We start from the raw sequence: 20,694 nt of genomic DNA, 5'->3' as shown, positions 1-20,694 counted from the left end.
GAAGATGATAGTATTTTATTTCATACTCATAATTTTTATCTACTTCAGAAATAATAAAACAGTATGCATAACAATCTATCTCGATTTCCTTTTTACATTATCAAAACTAAACGTAGGCCTGTATTACATACAAATGCGAAAAAAATAGAACTGCAGCAATAAAAAACCATAGGTTGTAAAGTATTTTTTCCCGAAATCCCGTTCTATCGATCCCTCGATATATCGAATGAATTTTGCCTACCCTAGAGATTCGATATATCAAGGTTTGATTGTACCACATTATCCCCATTCTGGTAAAAACATTGTTCCCTTCATCGAATTCAACAACGCCGACTTTAAACATAGATTACTTAGAGTCTAATTTTCTACAAAACTACATTTTTACAAATATTCTAATTTGTTCCTTTTCAGGTTAAATATTGCGAAGAGTGAAAAACTTGTTACGCGTTTCCCATGTAATGTTGCCACTTTATAACAAATAAATAAGGGGTATGCGCCACTGACTGCACAGCAAGAAAAATGACATACACCACGTTTCATTAACGTACTTTAATTATCAAAGAAATGATGCATACACATAAAATCAAATTTGTTTTCGAACATATTATTCGAAAATTTCTTCGGAGATACTTCGAACACAATTACTGTCCACGAGATTTCTCAGTGACAGGCCTGTACACTCCTCACCGTCAGATGACATATTGGGTAGTTGCGATCGATTTTCAATTTGCAAAGGATTAACTGCATCACATGTTCAGGGCTTCTTCGTAGATACCTCCACCACCCTGAAAAAGATAGCAAAAATATTAGTCCTTGTAAGGCAACTTGAAAGAAAAAGAGCTTAAATGTCTCGATAAAAACTTAATTGAAAGAGCTGTCTGTTAACAAGCATATTTTTGCCCAGAGATTTGCGGAACATTTGTTATTCATCTTACAGAGTAGATGTCGGAGCATGAGGTCAGTCTCTTTTCGTATTCTCTTACAGTGTTGCTTACTAGAACGAATCTCAGGCGTTGTAACTTTTGAACGTTACTGTCAAAATGACAATAGCTTTCATTTTTATGTATCACGTACGTCCGCTCTTGGCAGCTTCGCAGTTGATTCAGATGGAAGAACGAGGACGTTTCTTTGGTGTCAACAAGAGCGCTGACAGTAGTAGTCATTCATTTAAAGTAAATACGGCTCATAGGCAACTTGAGCAGATGAAAGTCTCGTGGCATTTGTAATGGTCAGTAAATTAGAGGTGTTAACAAATATTTAATTTTTCATTCTTTTCATTCTCAGTTAGATATATAATTTATTTTGAAACATTTCACATATGCATCAATTTTTTTAACGTCAGTGCAAAATTATAGTTTTATTTATTTGGTTATTACTTTTATTACTTTTTATTTTACATTTACAGCTCTTTACCAAACAAAAAGATATGCAAATGATAAAACTTGTAATATGGAAGGCAATATTCCTTTATAAAAAAAATTAACATGTGAGAGAGAATGAGAGACCGAGAGAAAAAGAGAGCTACACTACGTAGATCAGAGATATTGTTTGTTGTTGAACATGGAGGCGCACAGTCTGCATCGAGTGTCAGTGGCCAGCGATGTGTGCAAATGACGGTACGTTGTAATACGGTGTTCACCACAAAAGAAATGTGGTTCATTGTGGGTGAAGTGGCACTGTATTAAAAGATGTGTAATACCATATACTATTAGCCATAACATTACACAAAAGGCACTGTGAGAGAGTGCCAATACGCTACTTTTACGTCAGCTGCTACCAAATCCGTAAGTCCAACACCACAGGTGAGTTATACAACTTTATGAAGTGCGCTCCCGACCTTTCTTAAAGTTTCAAAAGCAAACTGTTCTCAGTGGTGTCAGAATGTTAATGACTAACGCAACATAAAAAATTACATGTCTTGTGAAAAACTTAACCTGGTCGAAAGAACTCGTCCTGTTACATTGATGTGAAATTGTTGCATTGTACAGTGCTATTTAGATTCATTAATGCTAGGTGGACCACAAAATTCATTTTAAAAGATTATGTTTTCGCTTCACAAAATAGTTTGATAACATCACGTTCTGAAAAATAACACAGTCTTTCTCAGTATCGTATCAGCTACCCGCAATTTTGATAGACATTTTGTTTTCAGCTACTGCATTATACGTTTGTGCTCGGTTGAATGTAACGTAGTGTAGATGAATGTGTGTGTCAGTGCGTGTGAGTGAATGCTTTTCTCTGGGTGTGCTAAGTTATTCATTATGTTAACGCAGAGCAGAAAATTCTTCTTGCAAATCATTAGTCATACCTCCGCCAACCTTCAACATATTATAAGATTTCATCGAATTATTTCATTTCTAAAAACATACACATGAAGGTGTGGTGCTCGTACAACGCGTGTCTGAAAATTTTGTATTGTATCGCGATATTGGATGCCCAATCAGCTTATGGTCAAAATTCCTCAGTAGTTTCAGAATAAAATGGAGTGGAATAATTTATCAATTCCTTAATAGAATGGGTGTTCACACGGTAAAACTCGGCAGCCTCTTTGCACGTTCCAATGCAATAAAATACTCAGAGGCTATTAGCAAACTCTTTTAAGCTCTCTTCCAGTACATCATGTTTAGGGGATTGATTGGTGCCCACTAGCCAAAGCTATGCCACAGAGTCCACCGTGAAATTACCTTTGTTTCACCTTCGACGTGTCAGACTTCGTGGACGACAATTCGTCATCGTTACTTGTGAGTTGCGGCACCACACGCATTCCGATTGCTTCCGTGTGCCATTCCAGAAACTGATAACTAGACAAAGTATTTGAAATTCATGTATGTACCTCTCTTGTATAGTGACCTCTTCGTATAGCTTAACACTCAGCGCGCTAACTTGCCAGATGATCGTTGGTCTTGTGCACCAATTAGCCAGCGTATGGCTGTTTTCCAAGATCGTTTAGGCAAATTCTGGGGTGGTTCGCAATCTCCGTTTCTGAAACTTCGACGCAGCAACAGTCAAATAGTATAACACACAGACGGAAGTTACATATTTCATAGACTGATGGCGCACACGACTTGCCTCGACAATGACGACAGAAGGCCATCCGGCCATTTGACAAAATATGAAAACAGCTCAGCAGCGCCGAATATCCTATGATTTTTATTGTTAATGGTGAGCGTTGGACCTGGGGTTCCCAGATGCAGGAATGTAAATAATGTTGCGAGCATTTGGTGATGAATTCAGTATCCTACTATATAAGTATGTAGTAGTGTGACGTATGGAAATTTGGATCGGTCCGGGATGTGTGCACGGACAGCCGAAGTTGGAAAGGCGACCGCTCGCAAAAGTGGTTCAAATGGTTCAAATGGCTCTGAGCACTATGGGACTCAACTGCTGTGGACATCAGTCCCCTAGAACTTAGAACTACTTAAACCTAACTAACCTAAGGACATCACACACATCCATGCCCGAGGCAGGATTCGAACCTGCGACCGTAGCAGTCGCACGGTTCCGGACTGCGCGCCTAGAACCGCGAGATCACCGCGGCCGGCCGCAAAAGTGGGAAATCCGCGTTAGAAAGTACTGACACGGAACAAATTTGTATATGTTTTTATAGGGTAGTAGATCTGAACCTAATAATGTATACGTCAAGGTATTCGCATGCAGCGAATTAATTTCGAATTATTTCGTGCAGTCGTGAATCGTCGGTAGTGTCTGTTCTTTCAGACATGGACGTAAGAAAAATGACACAGTTGTAAGGCTCACTTACATTAGCTCATTTTTGTCCTAAGGTTTATACTGCATATATTGTGGCACTCCTCACACATCATAAGAGGTTAGAGACCTCGAAACAATTTTTTCCATCAATGGCTGTACCAAAATGCGCAACTATTTCTTGTATGATAAGTACAATCACGTCTTGTACAATGATACTGAAGTAGCTTAGTCTGATTTCTGTAATGGACCCATGCATCTTTTTGAAGATATTCAAAAGCTTTTCAGGCGATATTTGCGGAAGAAAACATACTCACTGTTGATATATGCAAAGAAAATTTTACAACAGCGGGTAAATATGCTGAATATCAGTGTCAAAGTTAAGAAAATTGTTTGCTTTGTGTGAAACGAACATTGGTATGCGATATTAACGACGAATAGGAAAAAATACCATGTCAACGGCCTTGTTATTCCATATGTATGGGGTTCCATTTGATATGCATTGTTATGACCTCTACACAGATAAAAAGATTAGTGTGAATCGTGTTTCCATATGTTGAATATTATTTACAACCTTACACTTAATGATGTCACATGGAAGTATATATGCCGTGAATAATGACTCAAATTCTCAAACTAATGGAAAAAATTTACGCAGGTCTCAGGCAGTCAATCGGTAGATGTTGGAAAATTCGTCAAAAACCTTGTAATTACACAACATTTTCGCACAACATCAATTATGGCAAATAGTATTTATAACGTCAAACATCAGATAAATTTTGCTATCTATTTTACCATCGCGTACTTTGTTAGCTAATCTGTACAAAGATTCTGCGTTTTATTACATTTTTTTTTAAATTTTGTATTCGGACACGAAACCGATTCAGCGACCTCATACACATATATAGGCAAAAATATTCATGTTTGTGAAATTTTGGCATTAGCAGCAGACGATTCATAAAAATTAATATAGCACAAAAGTGCATTCATTAAAAATAAGAATCCACTGTAACATGTACTGTATTTATTTGTTTTAAAAACATGTAAAAAAAGTCTTGACATTTGTGAGTAGGTCACGTCAAATTCACAGCTTCCAGTAATGGTCCTTTGTACAAGAATGTGAATAGTTATAAGTAAGGAATACCTTGCCATGTCCTAAGGAAGGATGTAACATGTTATTCACAGACACATGTTCCTATCGCTTTAACGTTGCAATGAATATATCGCAATAATCGGCTGGAAACCTGATTATAAAGTTGTGATTGAAATGAGAGTTGCATTTAAGAACATAGTTAATTCGTGCAGAGAAAATATTAAATATAGCCTTGGAGTGAGCTAAAAGTCTCGACATTAATGTCACTGTATGAACTGGGATAAGTCAATGTTCACGTGGAATCAGAATAGTGACTACTCTGTATCCCAGGTCTGCTTATTAAATACGCAAGGAACTCAATTTTTTAAGACAATCGAAGGACTCTGTCCCTTAATTATCTGTTTTTTCTAGTCTCTAAGGTTATCATGAGATCCCTCTTCATCTATCATGTTATACAACTTATATTTATGATGTTGCAATATGCACTATTACGCACTTGTATTAGTTTGTAAAACTACCTCAGACTAGACTAGAAGAAATAATAAAACATTTATTAGCACTGTATGTCGTTGATGTCGTCGGCAAAACGCCATTAGCGTGGTACAGCTAACGTGATTTGTGTGCTATGCGAAACTTGCCACCCCTGCTCCCAGTATGTCTCAGTGAAGTTGCTAAGGAAGAAGTGCGTGAACAGTCTACCAAGACGCTCTCAATTCAGTCACGTATCTACTCTAGTATACTGTAATGCACGTTGTTTGTCCTTTTACAGTATCAGTTGCATCTACGCGTCCTAGATGTGTAGTGCCTTTATAAAGCTTGCGTGCATTTTGCGTACTCACCGTATAGTGACTAATACATCGTCGATAGTCAGATCTTTGTGAATTGTATGAAACAGTTTCTTCACTCATTTTGATTCACAAAACAGAGCAGACCAACAGAGACCGGAGGGTAATACGCAACAAAGTGAACTGCAGACCGGTACCTAGGTTAGCCAGAAGCAAGTTGGTGACGTGACTAGGCACAGTCACGTAGCAGGTAAAAGGCAATACTCATAACTACCCCGAGGTACAAGCATGGCAACTGACTGCGGAAAATGCCTTCGAGAGTAGCTGCAACGGCTTGTTGACATCAGTAAATTCGAATACGGTGCAAAGAAGAAAGGAGTGGGTGACCGGCGTATGCTTCATCGCGAACGTCTTTAGTCAGCGTATTCATGCATGCGCACTACGATAGTCGTCTCTCAGCCTCCAAGATTTTCAGCGAGCTGTCTGCCAACGCGATGCATCTCTGGAGTAGGAGCTACCGCAAGGCATACCTTGGTGGTGGTTGGGGGGGGGGGGGGGGGGACGAGCTGTGACGGGCTTCGGCCAATCAGAATGTTGGGCGATACATTTTAGTTTGGAAGCCTCATGGCCACAGCACAAAGGAACACTCTTATTCCGATCCTGCCACCATGACATCAGAACGTTCCGATTTGCTTCGTAGTTGGTACAGAAATAATGAGAAGTAACAGGAATGGGAATAGAAGGAAGCTTAACGTCAAAATCGTAGAGCAGGTTAAAGAATTCTGCTACCTGGGAAGCAAATTAACCATGACGGGCGGAGAATGGAGGACATAAAAAGTCGACTTGCACAGGCAAAAGGCGTTCCTGGCCAAGATAAACCTATTAGTAGCCAACAAAGGCTTCAGTTATGAGTAAGAAATTTCTGGAAATGTACAGTTGGATCACAGCATTGTATGGTAGTGAAACATGCACTGGGGAAAAACCGGAACAGAAGAACATCGAAGCACTTGAGATGTAATGCTACAGGAGAATGTTGAAAATTAAATGGCCTGATAAGGTAAGCTATGAGGAATCTTACTGCAGAATCGGGGAAGAAAGGAACCTATGGAAAACTCTGAGAATAAGAACAGACAGGATGACAAGACATGTGTTAAAACATCAGGGAACAATCTCCATGGTACTCATGACTCATGACGTGAAAAGACATAGATGCCCGTGATAGTGAAATGGGCACATTCAACCGACTTTGGTCTTGATTATGGTGAGACTATTGCTAGCTCTTTCGTTATTGTAAATTACATGGCCTTCATGGAGAACTAGGTTTCTTTTCAGAACACATTTTGTAGTCGTTTATGGCATGGGGAATGTTAGGTCTTCGTTCGCGCTCTCAGCTTCTTTAGAATATGTGAGAATAAGTATCCACTTCTAATTTAACCATCCAAAGTGAAAAGGGACATATTTTAATGCTCTTACACCCGTTTCAGGAAGTAATAAGAATATATTTTAATCTTCGTTTGTCCATCGTTTCATTTGGGGGTGTAAAAGCATATGATGGTTTGTACTATTGTGTTTATCCACTAAGTATGTTATCTTTTATATTAACTTTCATAATTATATTACATTTGAGTACGGTAGGGATATTAAGAATTTATTATCCGACTCCCTGGTTTATGTTTAATGAATATTCCCATGTGTTCCATACCTCCAGACATGTTCCTTCCCAATTGTAATTAAAGGTGGGGTGAAAGAGCGCACATTAAGCAATGATCATAAGTATTTCACTCTGAAAGATAAGTCCACGTCGCTGTCGATCTTCGAGACACGTGCCGGCACCGAAGTTCAAGATTATTTGGCCATCGTAGGACAGAGATGGCAGCAACATTTGCTTTGCATGAGCTGAATCTGTTAAGATACAAAAGATATACATACAGAATCAGTAGATGCATAGGGACTCATATTGTAGATTCCAATATCAGTTTTGTCTTACCAGAGGTCGAAAATACCGCTACAGTTGTAAGGTTCTTTCATTATCACACGATAGGTTTCGGACTCTTATACGCCCATCTTCAGGTATCGTAACTTAGTGCTGTGAACCCCCAATCGCCGTGGTGGACATGTGCAAGGCGTGGTGTGCTACCTACGAGCGCAGAGCATGACTCCATGCGGTATTTTCAGCCTCTGGTATAAGTTCAGTTGCCGATGTTCCTCCGAAAGGATTGTTTGTAGTTTTGCCTTAGTTAAATCCAGTTAACTTTCCCGTCTTCCGTTGCGCTTTGCGAAAGCACTTGCCACTCTAAAGCTTTAGCTATCGCAGTCAGACTGTGGTTATTTACATGTGGGTCAGGCTTGATGTAAAGAGGTGACATTTTGACCATAAAATCAAGGACTACAGTTTCACGTAAACCCGCAGCTTAAAGTTAATTAAAGGAGGGCAAGCGCTCAAGTATTAACGGAAAAGACAGCGTGTGAAAAATAAAAGTGGCTCAGAGAACAGAGTTCCAAGGTGCAAAAACACAGCAGAGGAAAGGAAATACAGTGCTAACCTGAGTGTAGCAGATGCTGAAAGTGACCACCATTCATGTCTTCGCGCTTTTGGGCCCTTGTCAGCAAGTGGCTGAGGGTGCATCCAAGCTGGACTGCAGGAGTTACTCCAGTCCCATCCGAAATGTTCTGCTGTAATTCTTAAAGACTATGAGTGTTGTTGCGATTCACCTTAGACTAGAGGGCTCCCCACACAAAATATTCGCACACTGATAAATCAGGTCACCTGTGTGGCTAGCTAGGGCCGTGACCAGACGGACGATTGCAAACAACTCTGTCAGGCGTGAAGACTGTGTAAATGTGCTCCAAGGTTTGGTCCGTTGCATGGGCAGTTGCTCTATCCTGTTGGAAGTAACTGTAAGTCTTTTCCTCCTACGTTAATGCTGCCACAAATGGTCTGGGTCACTTTTATTTGCCCCATCCCGGATTACGAAACGAGCTAGCAGAACGCTGAAGCTGAGTTAAGTCGATGGTGTTCAAATTACAGCAGAAGGGACACAAGCTGACTGTAGTGAAGTTCAAATATCTTCGCGAAAGGAGAAGAGGAAGCAAAGTGCACGCAATAAATACTTCGTTGCCAATATCGATAAATGTGTTATTAGGCTGTAGCTTCTGCGATATTACGAAGAAGCTAAAAAGTTATTAGCAGTCAGAAAATAGATTTTTAAATACTTCTACTAATTGAAAGCTGACTACAGACACTATGGCCACACAAATAAAGAATTGACAGCTCTTATCACGCGAAACTAGGCTTGCAAAAAACTGAGGAAAATTGTTGTCTGTATGACCGGTTTTTAAAAGGTGCCAGAACATAATGACTAAAATAGACATATTAAATTACATTTTTACTAAAAGTGAAGTAGTGGAATTAATGAGGCCATTGGCTTATTCAGATGAAACGTGGTCAGGGCAGTTTACACAAGCCACATACAATTTGGCAGCTCCCCACCCCACACGCTCTTCCAGAAATTAGCTGCTTTCCCTTGTGATCTCGGTAAAACCTCAGTCTAAACCATTGGCTCTTGCCCGCGTCTGGTACCCCTCTTACCTTGTCGCCCAATATGTCGCTTGTGTCGCTTGGGTCATAAACGGGCCCTGTGATTTGTGCACATCACATTGTGAGCAAGATAACCTCACCGACAACTCTACATTGCATGCTTATGGTGTCTGGCTTGAAACCCAGTGTTACGGCTCTGTCCGAGTGGGCGCTATTGAGTCAGGGGCTACAGTCGATGTGCATGGCAACTGCGTTTACTGAGAAGTGACGCAACTCACTTGGTGACACTGGACACGCAGCGCCCCTTGCGTTCGACGTAGCCGAGCGGGCAGTTGGCTCTGCTGGGGATGTCTCCGCCGGCCGACACTAGCGCCACGGCCACCGTGGCGACGAGCAGCGCAAACAGCAGCAGGGCGAACGTGGTGCGAGCCATGGCGTCCCAGATAAAACTGGAGCCGAATCGGAATCGCGCCTGCTCGTCAAGTGTTATCCGCATGCGGTTCAACAGGTCGCGGACATGTGTGGGTCGCGGCTCATAGATAAGTAGTAGAGCGGTCAGTCGTAGACGAAAGATTCTCGGAAAGGGGGATTGACTGTTTACTTCACGTGCAGTGGCGAAGCGTCCATTAAGGCTCTAAGGCTGACCCTACCCAAAAAATACCAGAATAATTCATCCAAACTGAATTTAATCCTATCTGATCACGTATCCTCGTAAGTGCTTTCAAATATTTTCCGTTTTAACTTCGTATATGTACCCGTCAGAATAACGCATCACTCCTCTAGCTTTGCAGTGAAGAAGCAGCTCGCGATACCGTTACGGTCGCAGGTTCGAATCCTGCCTCGGGCATGGATGTGTGTGATGTCCTTAGGTTAGTTAGGTTTAAGTAGTCCTAAGCTCTAGGGGGCTGATGACCTCAGATGTTAAGTCCCATAGTGCTCGGAGTCACTTGAATCATTTGAGAAACTATTAACTCTTAATTTAATTTTTTTATTTAAGACACAAAGAACAAGAAAACATTCATAATTCATAGAAAATAAATGTACTGCATCATTAGATGTTTCTGCAAGAGGCTAGGAATTAAAGTATATATTTTCATTGTTCCTCAGATTAACATTTAGTAGCCTTATCTTTTGCAAACGTTACTAGTTGCCTAGTGTGTCTTTAGGTTTCCATATCAACAGTACTAAACATGCTTATGGTGAAACATGGCATATGAATTTTGTAGGTAAAATGTAGTAAGTATTGGTAATGATAACTGATTAGTGAAGTATGTTTCGTGTGCCCTGTCACGTGTGAGGCGTCGTCTTCAATTTGTCTTGCCATTGTGTTGTCGGAAGGAAAACTGTAAGTTGTCTAATATATAACTCATTATCTTGTAACCCACGGTATTGCTGACTACCTTAGGCTGCACTGTTCTTTCGTCTTTCTATGGCAGATAAACTCCAGGTGAAAGAACGAAAGCCGACGCCAAGACTGTTAAAAATCGTATGGAGAATTTGTAATTCGTTTCGAACACAATGGTACTATTCAAAACCGTGGCTAAGTTGGAGCGTTGTGAGAGAAAACGTTTTTGTTTTCACTATGTACTATTTGGAATGGGTAATCACGGTTTTGAATGATGTAAGTGGGGAGTAGTCGAGGAGAGTCTTCAAAATGTTCTTTCGAATGATAAAAAACAAGAATGTTTCATTTCAGATATCACAGCAACTACAATCAGCTATGTACAGTAAGAATTGCCCATGATCTGTCACAAGCAACTCGCCTGGAAGCTTTGAAACGTAACGAGATAGTTGATCGAAACAGAAGTCTAAGGAACAGACTTATTTCGACTGACTGCTTTTCAGTACGGCAAGAGTTGGTTCTTCGAGGACATGACGAATCTGAAGTGTCAGTATATAATGGAAATAATTTGGAACATTTGGATTTCTTGGCAGAAGAAAGATTATTTAGCGTACTATGGAATGACGAAATAAATTTCGGGTGCACAGCCTGGTATAAGTGTGCATGAGTGTCCTATGCACACTCATACCAGGCTGTTCACCCGAGATTTATTTCATCATAAAATACGCCTGGAGAAATTGAAAAATCACATCCTATGGAATATTTAAAGGCATTTCCTCTTATACACAGAAAGAATTAATAGCTCGTATTACGGATGTTGTTAAGGAACGAAGTTCATGTTGTCTCCACTAGAAGTCAAATGAGTGTAATTGTTTGCTCTGCAAATAACGAATCAGGAGAAATACAAGAGGGATTCGTAGAGTTTTATGACGTATCCAAAGGCCGGGGCACACAAGTCATAGCCACTGTATTGTTGCAAGTGCTAAGTAGTTGGAATACTGATAAAAATAAATTAGTATCGCAAACATACGACAGCAAGGAAAAATTATGGAGTCCATTCTATTGTGAAACAAGCGTTTCCTCATATTTTCTTTGTCCACTGCTACGCACATTAAGTTGAACCAGGTCGTCCTCTATGCCTGTAAAAAAGTTAAGCAAGTATATATTTTTGTGGTAAATCTACAGTATTTCGCGCATTTTTTTTTCCTTTCTAGAAAAGAAGTGAACTTCTGAAGGGAAGGGGATTTAAACTACCAAGTCCTTGTGAAACAAGAGGGAAGCTTTCATTCATGCGCAGTACAGACCATTATTCTTCACTATAAAAACCTGAGATCAGCATTTAATGATGGGATAAACAATGTAGAGTTGGATGATAATTCTTTTCATCAAGCAATTGGACTAAATAGTATACTGTGTGATCAAACTTCTACTTTTTCTACTGCAGCTGCATAGTTCTATTTTCCAGGATACAGGTATCTTGTTTGCCATCCTGCAAAGTAAAACTGTTGTTATAAGACGCTGTAAGCTAGAAATTGAAAACCGCATTAAGGCTGTTGAAAGAATAAGACGTGTGGAATTTATTTTGAAATTCACACCGGAAGCTAAGAGCCTAGCAAGCTTAGCAAGAGTGTCTGAAATTAATTTTAACGAAACAGAAGCAAGTATTCAAGAATTGAGAAGGATAGCTTTTGTAATAATTGGCACAGTAGTAGTAAACATGGGAAATAGATTCCAGGACTTTCATGAAACAGTTTTTATCGAACTTGTAAATGAGAAAAAGTTCTCAGGCCAAACAATTTCCCGATACGTAAAGCTGAAAAACTACTCAAAATATATACTTTCTATGACAGTGAAAAACTGAAACAAGAACTCATGTTTATTCACAGCAGTGAGGACAAACATCTACAGCCTCAGGACCTCATTAAACCCACTATAAACATTGGATTAAAAAACTTGTCCTCTGAATGTGTAAAATTACTGTCGTTGGTTCTCGCAATTCCAGCAACCACCGCGTCTTACGAAAGAAGCATGAGTACATTAAAACGCGTTAAAACCTATCTTCGCAAGACACTGACAAATGACAAACTGTCAAACTTGGAAATTTTGGCTATACAGAAGGGATCTGTGAAATCTTCAACCACACGACAGGAGTTCATATCTCATGTTATCGATGTTTGCGCCCAGAAAAAGGACAGGAGGATAGAACTAATTTATGAAAAGATGCAACGGTGAGGTACAATGTGTTATACTGGTATTTTTATCAATGTGTAGGTGTTTAATATTTTTATGTATTTATTTACAACAATTTCTGCAGTAGTTTCTATCTTAGTAGAAATATGTAACTAAGTGACTTTTGGAGTGTGTCTATTATACACATTTTCGCTTTAAGATTTTTTCTTTATTCGAAATTCGTAATTCTCAGCCTACATTTCGCCCCAGTTCACGTGTCGCCTTAGGGCAGCCATTGTAAAGAACGTGTCTGAGGGAATTTTACACAAATTTCCCCATTTATCTTTTCTATTTAATTCTCATACAGTACCCAGCTGTAAAACCTAAGTCCAAATCCCTGGGAAATAATACAGTGAAATTTCGTCAGTTACACTGCACTACCATTTGTAAAAGCTCATCACAATATACAATTACTCGGGCTTAGGCAATGAACTTCCGTCAAGAGAATAAACACAAGAGCAGTGTGACAACGACGCACGTGCAAGCGGCTGCCTTGAAAGTGTCGAAACGGTACAACTGTACTGTTGCTCCAAAAAGTAAGTCCAGCTTCCGACTCCACTGACTGCGGACAAAAGTCCACGAGGCGCTCCAGCGCCGCCTATTTCAAATCTAGGAAACCATACCATGCTGTTCAAACTCATCACTTGTTACAAAAAAATGGTTCTGAGCACTATGGGACTTAACATCTGAGGTCATCAGTCCCCTAGAACTACTTAAACCTAACTAACCTAAGGACATCACACACATCCATGCCCGAGGTAGGATTCGAACCTGCGACCGTAGCAGTCGCGCGGTTCCAGACTGAAGCGCCTAGAACCGCTCTGCCACTCCGGCCGGCCTCAGCAAGACATCCAACAACTGTTATCAACGATGCTAAGCCGAGTATCTGCTTGCATAAGGACCAGAGGTGGACCAACGCATTATTGACTTGCTCAGTTTGTGGAGTTCTTTCTCATCCAGTTTTCCTAAAATTGCGATCATTTGCTTGTACATGTACATGAACATCACTTGCCTGTTGTTTGAGAAGCTGCCCTCGGCACCGAACGCTGAAAATCATAACACAGATTCTATCTCCAGTTGTGCCAGGACAGCGGGTCTGTTTTTAACGAGCTGTGTGTGGTGGGCACGTACATGCCACTTTTGGCAGTGACCCAGAAGAAGTCCATTGTGGACAGAACGGCAGAAAGCAAGACTTCGTTGGAATACACAGACCAATGTAGATAACATCTGAGAGTTCAGTGGGGAACTGAAAGTTAGGAGCCCTTTGAAGTGTATGGGACACCCACCATCGAGCTCAGTTGATGCAATGTGAAAAGCACTACGATTGGGTAATATAAATAATTTAAAAATGGGAGAGAGAAGCACAGCGGTCCATCCTCATTGGCCGCAAACAGAGAATAGAAGAGACCAGGACAGTTTTTTCACCGTAAAATGTTACGAGTCTTGTTACTGGTTAACCACTTGAAATGGGAATAAGGGAAGGAAGCCAGGGTCTTTCAAGACAACTTTTCACTGGTCATCGCCTAGAATATCTATCGTCCAGCCAATCAACGTTATGAGACGATAGAGAAAACGCCGAAGCAGATGGCACATAATTACTGTTTGGACAAACCAGGAGCCATCACAGGACGATATCTTCGATCTAGCGTCTCCCCAGCCAGGCGCCTCTTCAATCAGACTACTTGATTAGGAGGCTACTTAGGAACTTTCCCGGCTTTTGATCTTAGGTGCAGGTGCAAACTATTGATACGAGACCAGTGACTGAATTTGCAGCCACTTCAGCCGCCCTCTGAAGATCAATATGGCGAGATCAAGCCGCAGCAGCGAGAAAAACTGTAGGGAAAATCGAATCATTTTTATCGAGATTCAGTAATTTCATGATTCATTCTGAACACTTGTTTGCAGTTTAAGTTTCAATACGCTTTCAACTCCATCCATGGACGCAAGCGCTTTTTAATCTTCAAACACTAATCCTTCTGCAATCACAGTACGGATTCCTCGGGTATAATTGTTTTTATCCTGATACCCATTCTGTTGAATCGTGTTCCAGATCCTTTGTTAAGACTTGCCAAGGCATTAACCTATCATAGTCAATGTTGGTCAAACCATTTATCGTGCATTTTAATGCAATTGACTGGGTTAATTGGGTTTCTTCTTTAGTTTCGTAGAATACGAATTCCTTGATAGTTATTTTGGAGAGCAATGATTTAATTATGTGAGATAAATAGGGCCACTTTCATATGTCTAATTAACATTCCAAGCATCCTCCTCCCCCGACCACTTACAGTGTCTGAAAGGATTGAAATAGCTGGCGTATTGCTCTAGAGCTGGTTACGCTAGACCATCGTGTACCATTTGGGTCGCTGATGCGTTGCACTTTCCAAGAACCCTCCCAATAAATCTATTTCTTACATTCGCCTTCCCTATGAAGTGCTTCCAAGCATTCGTCTACTTCATATCGTTTCTTAGTGTTGACCCGTAAATATGTGCGACCATCATTACTATTGGTTTCTTGCTCTTTTTATTCCGTGTATTACTTCACATTTACCCCCTGCATTACATCAGTGGAAATTTTGTCAAAGTTTCCCTGCACTTTCTTAGAATAGTCCAAGGACTGTACTTCCCTGTAGACAATAGCATCATCGCGGGACTATCAGATAGTAGTGTTCATCCTAAATGATAAATCTTTTGTATGCTCTGACGGAAACGGAAACTGTTAGGCCTACTCCATCAACAACTTGACCGAAAGTTGTTCAACAAATCTTCCAGTATTTCCGTGACTGTGTGATGTGCTGATTTAAATTTCATCCTTATGCGAGCTAATTTTAACTGTTTTCAGCATGGAAATAGCCATTCCTATAGGTAAGGAGTCGTGAGATTACTTAATGGCGTGTTGGGTCTCTCTAACACTGGAACTTTTCATGTGCAGTTCGCAACACAAGACGTTCACGAACAGTTAATCGTCATCTTTCTGACTTTGAGAAACATCCGATCTCTGACTCGATGAACATGGAACATCACACCGACAGATCGCACAGACAGTTGACTGACACTTCGGAACGAGAAGTGACGAGATCAACTCAGGACAACACTGTGGCAAGATGGGACTACAGGAACAACACCACGAGAATGTTGTCAGACTGTTTGACTACCTGTGACTAATTATGACAGATGTATTTTGGGAGGAGGTTGCAATCAGCGGCTCCACGAACAGTCGGATTTATAGTTTCGAAAGCTGAGTTTAGGTGCCGCATGGCGCTTACCGCTAACACCGTATCATAAACAACACACATCTACTTTGTGTGGAACCAGAGACAATTGAGACATTGAGCAGTATTCTGTGGTGTTCAGCAACGAGTCTTGTTTCTGCCCGTACGTTCAGATCACCGCCAATGCGTCCATAGACGACGTGATGAAAGGTCACAGAAAGCATTGATTCTTGGGATCTGTATCTCTCCAACTGTCGGAATGACGGTGAGGGTGGGGGTGGAGCTGTTGGGTATCACAGCAGGACTCATTTGGTAGTTATGCTGGCCGGTCATATTGTCATAGTCTTCATGGCCAAGGTACCTAGTGGCATATTCAAGCAGGATAATGCAACACATCACACCGCAGTTCACACCATAACGTCTTGAATAATGTTTGGAAACTCGAGCACCCTATCCATCCCACGATCTGTCAAGCATAAAGCAAGTGTGGGGTGTGATGATATAACGTGTACTTACATATCAGCCTCTAGCCATACATTTTCGTGAATTAACATAAAACGTGTTTCAGGTCTGGAAACAAATTCCTCAAGATGACATTCTGAGGCAGTTTGCTTCCATCCCACAGCAAATACTGGAGTGTACTCGTGCTCGTGGGGAGTAACGTCTCATAGTGACCGTAACTGATATCGGTTTCGAATATACGGAAAGTTCCATGTTCGTCTCCAAAATGCTAAATATCGAACTTCTACTTCGCGTTGTAACACTTTTCATTTCTGTCAGTATACATTAGGAATATTAGTGGCATTCCCAGTGGTAACTTGCCGGCCGGAGTGGCCGTGCGGTTCTAGGCGCTACAGTCTGGAGCCGAGAGACCGCTACGGTCGCAGGTTCGAATCCTGCCTCGGGCATGGATGTGTGTGATGTCCTTAGGATAGTTAGGTTTAATTAGTTCTAAGTTCTAGGCGACTGATGACCTCAGAAGTTAAGTCGCATAGTGCTCGGAGCCATTTTGAACCCAGTGGTAACTTATTTTCATCCCTGCAGAGGATTTGCTATCCAGTGCAAAATTCATACAGGCAGTCCCAAAATCGCGAAGGTTCTGCGTACGATCTTATCTTGGTTCTTAGTCGACAGTACGCCCCAGTGTGAAACTCGTTACAGAAGTCCTTGAGGACGCGATTAACTATTTTCTTGTGTGTATTCGTTGCAAGAGACCGTGTGTGGATAAAGATAGCTATGTTCAAGACGAGTTGTTTTTACGGTGTCCGTTGTGAATTGTTTACTTCCAAGAACTTATGAGTGTTTTAGTTCCAAATACGCTCTGTATCCAGCAACAAACTCGCAGCAGCGAGATTGGTTGTATCCGCGAAATATTAAACATCTACGACGTCTGTAAGTTGTCCTTTATACAGGGTGACTCCATGATTGTTACAAACTTTCAGAGATGATGGAGAAGGGTAGATGCATGAATTTTATGTAAGAGGCCCTGGTCCAGTAACGACCGAGTCTAAAAGTATAACAGAAAATTGTTCAGATACCTCTGACAGTGGAGTAAATCTTCTGTATTGGTCTTGCTAAGATTCTTGCGTAGGAAACGTTTAGAGGTGGTTGTTTGAACCAAAATAAGACAAAAATGGACTCCACTACGCTTACTTCAAGAGCTACAAGCACCTGTTCATCCTCGATGCTGTGAAACGCATCTCTGTTACTGCAAGGTTCATTGGTTTCCATATTTTTGTAGGAGATACTGTGGAGCGTAACAAGAAAAACTATCCAGTAAATATGGGCTCTAAAATGCATACCTTAAAACCGATGACCACTCGATCAGTACAACAGACATGTTTCACAGCAGTGAAGATGAACAATCGCTCATAACTCTTTAACATTGCCTCAGTATTTATCTCCATTTTTTGTACATTATTTTGCTTAGCAACGTGCATGCGTAAACTGTCAGTCTGACGGTACGATATTTCTTGCACTTATATCCCTATTCTATCCTCGGGATTGTGTGGATAACAATGAGAGTACGATGGTATGTCTCTTGTCTCAAATTCAACACTCGAACGTGAATAATCGTTTCTTTGGCATTTCCCTAAAATTATTTTAGAGATTTCGAAACACTGTCATCTATTCCTTGTGCCTTGCGACGTGAGCTTTAGTTGTCAGTGATGGTTTGATTTCAGTTCCGATCACCATTACTGAACCGTTCACAGTAATTCGCTGTTTGACATACATTCCTATTCATAAGGAATCCTACTCCATTTTTATCATTATTCGCCACTGATGATAATCTCCCGTATTAGTCTGAACTTCCCACTCTGTTCTCCTGTATCTGTATTTAGCCTTTACATTTCACTTTTCACACTTTCTAGCTTCTCTTCTACATTCAGACTTTTGACATCGCACTTTCCAAGTCATGTAATATCACATTTTCATTGATCTTCTACCTTTTTGTCATGGTCATTTTTTAAAAGGCAATCCCATACCGAATATTCGGACAGGGAACCACTCTAAAATGTTATCCACTTCAGACCAATTTCCGTTGCACACACAATATGCAGTGGTTTCCATTGACTGCTACAGTCTGAATAGTTGACCTGATTCTCTGTCCGCTCCTCCACCGCCTTTCAATAGGGCCGTTGGTAGAATGAGGGTGACTTCGCAAACCGAATGAGGGTGACTCTGCAAACCGGAAGTCTCCGCTCACCATCTGTGATAACTTTTAACCAAAATCTAACCACTCGAAGCAAAGGTAGAGGTATTAGCTAATAGTGAGACACGCTACACCTAGGTCTTTATTTGCTGCGATGAAGTATGAGTATTGCACGTATCTATTATTCACTAGAAGTTATTGGAGACTGTACTTGTTTTCGAGAAAATGTGCCTTCAATACATATGTGCGTGAACACTTGAAATAAAAGTACCCTTATTGTTGTATGGAAACTGGAGGTCCTGTATCACAGCCAACACGAACCAGTTACCCGAACTTATTGATTTTCGAAAATCCAGTAGAAGCTGAGCGTAGTTTCATGTCTCATAACACAACAGACAACAAATTTTGTTAAGAGGGTCTCTCAAGTTTTGTGCATTGAGAGTTGTGGTTGTAACCTTGACCAGTGGCCATAAGTTAGTGACTATAAGATTAAGTTGTAAATATAAAATGACAGTAAAAATCTACATATTCATTTCTGACCACTCATTAATTAACTTACAATAATTCGTTTATGATCGTCTACTTTCGTTATAATTTAGAAACTAAAGGTTTGGAGATCATTATAGGAGCACCGAACGAAGTACTTGCGCCTGTCGTTAATGACGTCTCTCGTTAATGAAGACCGTCTCCTTTCAGTAGCTTTTCAGTCAGCTGCATTTTTCTGAGAATATTAATGCAGCTGTTTGCTGGTGAAAAACGTTTTCACCGCCACTATTTGACCGGCAAGGGAAGGAGAGGTGATAGCGTAACATCCCTGAACACCACACTTTCCACTAATGTCCTGGACTAAATTTGATACCTCTTTGCAATGTCTCATGCAGTGAGGGCATGTGACACTGTTAATGGTCGGATGAATGCGTTTACTTTGGCGGCCCCCTTTAAGGACAGACTCAGGGCAAAATGCATTCTTATACTTAAACATACATATTTCCAAAAAATATTACAGCTAAAGTAGTAAAACTTGAGACTATTACTTACAACATAATGCTTGATATTCGTTGAAATTTTTGTTTGATATACGCATCGACATACATTTTACACCTATCTGAATTTTTAATTACCATTGTCTCTTTAATGTACGTTTTCTCGAAAACTAATCAAGCAGTAAAACTGGAATTTCACAGCTTGCATCTGCATGAGAGACTAATCAAACTGTGGAACAGCTTTTTTTTACGATCACAACTGCTTTAAAATTCATTTTTCAGTTTTGTTTTACCCGGGATTGCTCTGTTTTCCTCAAATTTTAAAAGAGAACTGAGAAAAGACAACGGAAAAGTGCTACACAGGATTACTCAGTAAGTAATTCTTAACAACTATGCCAAATTTCAGGATGTTACCTTTTATAGCTCAAGAGAAAAGGTTCATTATAGCTTAAAGTAGCCACTTTAGGGCTGTTTGTATTTAAAGTTTTTATTTCAGTTTTTGACAGTACTGCTATACCTCTAGTGACTAATGCTGTCCATATCCATAGTCTTTATTCTCTTTCTCGTCTTCCTGGGGTAATCTCTTCCCCGCCTCCTTTGCCTATCCAAATTTTGCATTTTTTTCTTCTGCTGCCTAAGCTTTGCCCAGTGTGAATGCACCTGGGTAGAAGCCTAGTCTCTGCAGGCACTTAATACTAGCTACATTTCCACTATTTAACGCTAGACGGGAATCACATCCAGCTATCTTCACAACAATTGAGGAAACAAATACTGTTTTTGGACAACACTTCCATATAGCTCTCATTTCCATTTTGTGTTTTACCATGTACACATTTTTTCAGCAGTTCAGGACTGGCTAGGTACTCAAAAGTTGGTTTTATAACGTCTAACACAGCAAGTGGCAAACCATATTTGCGGATGTATGGCTTTCCACTGGCTTCTGCCTGAAGATATTTTCACCACGATGTCACAAAGGGAATGTTGATGATTATCGTATGTGAAAAGATGGTGAAGCAATATTCCCCACACGCCTTGATGCAGCGTTTTCACACCAAGTAAGCTTATTGCTGATAGCTTTTCCATATTGTATTTGTAAAGTATGAATTTCCTTGTCTGTCGGCCTGTTAACATCTCCCAGTGGTTTTCCATCTAATTTC

The 20,694-nt window shown here is 40.5% G+C and overlaps 1 long non-coding RNA gene across 1 annotated transcript; it reads right to left on the bottom strand.

Moving 5' to 3' along the window:
- Positions 1–534: 534 nt before the first annotated feature.
- LOC126475407 (uncharacterized) lies at positions 535–9,624 on the bottom strand. Its single transcript, XR_007586718.1, has 2 exons — positions 9,400–9,624; positions 535–785 (listed from the first exon to the last, which is right to left on the bottom strand). It is a non-coding gene; the product is annotated as an uncharacterized LOC126475407 (long non-coding RNA).
- Positions 9,625–20,694: the final 11,070 nt, after the last annotated feature.

This window comes from Schistocerca serialis, chromosome 4 (genome assembly GCF_023864345.2).
Source record: "Schistocerca serialis cubense isolate TAMUIC-IGC-003099 chromosome 4, iqSchSeri2.2, whole genome shotgun sequence".
NCBI lineage: Eukaryota > Metazoa > Arthropoda > Insecta > Orthoptera > Acrididae > Schistocerca > Schistocerca serialis.
This window is presented reverse-complemented; position numbering and strand designations above follow the sequence as displayed.